This window comes from Triticum aestivum, chromosome 4B (genome assembly GCF_018294505.1).
Source record: "Triticum aestivum cultivar Chinese Spring chromosome 4B, IWGSC CS RefSeq v2.1, whole genome shotgun sequence".
Lineage (NCBI taxonomy): Eukaryota > Viridiplantae > Streptophyta > Magnoliopsida > Poales > Poaceae > Triticum > Triticum aestivum.
In genome coordinates, this window is record NC_057804.1 from 661,850,801 (window position 1) to 661,851,455 (window position 655).

Consider the following 655-nt stretch of genomic DNA (forward strand, 5'->3'; position numbering starts at 1 on the left):
CCGGGAAAGTATTCCCAGTGTTTCGCATTTTCGGGCAGAGGAGCTGGAGGGGGAAAGTTGCGTGTTCGGTATGCTAGGGGTGTGTGGCGGACGAACGGGCTGCGTAACCGGATTCGTCACGTCGTTCTGAGCAACTTTCGTGTTGAAAATATTTTAATCCGAGTTACGGATTAAAAGATATGATTTTCTAAAGATCTTATGAATTTTCTGGAATTTATTTAATTATTTAATTAATTCGGAAAACAAATTAATGACATCAGCATGATGTCATGCTGACATCAGCAGTCAACAGAGTTGACTTGGTCAACCTGACATGTGGGTCCAGTGGGACCCACCTGTCATTCTCTGTTTAGTTTAATTACAGATTAGTTAATTTAATTAGTGATTAGGTTAATCTAATCAGGATTAATTAACTTAATTAATTACTTAATTAATTAATTAATAATTAATTTTATTAAATCATTTTTAATTTTATTAATTTTATTTATTGTTTTTATTTATTTTATTATTTATTTATTATTATTTTTAATCCCCTTTTTTTTAACGTTCTGGGGCGGGGCCCCCTAGTCAATGGCCCGGGGGCCTTAGCGGGCACAGGGCGGTGCGGGTGCGGGTGCGGGTGCGGGCGTGAGCCCGACTGGGCACTGGGCACCCG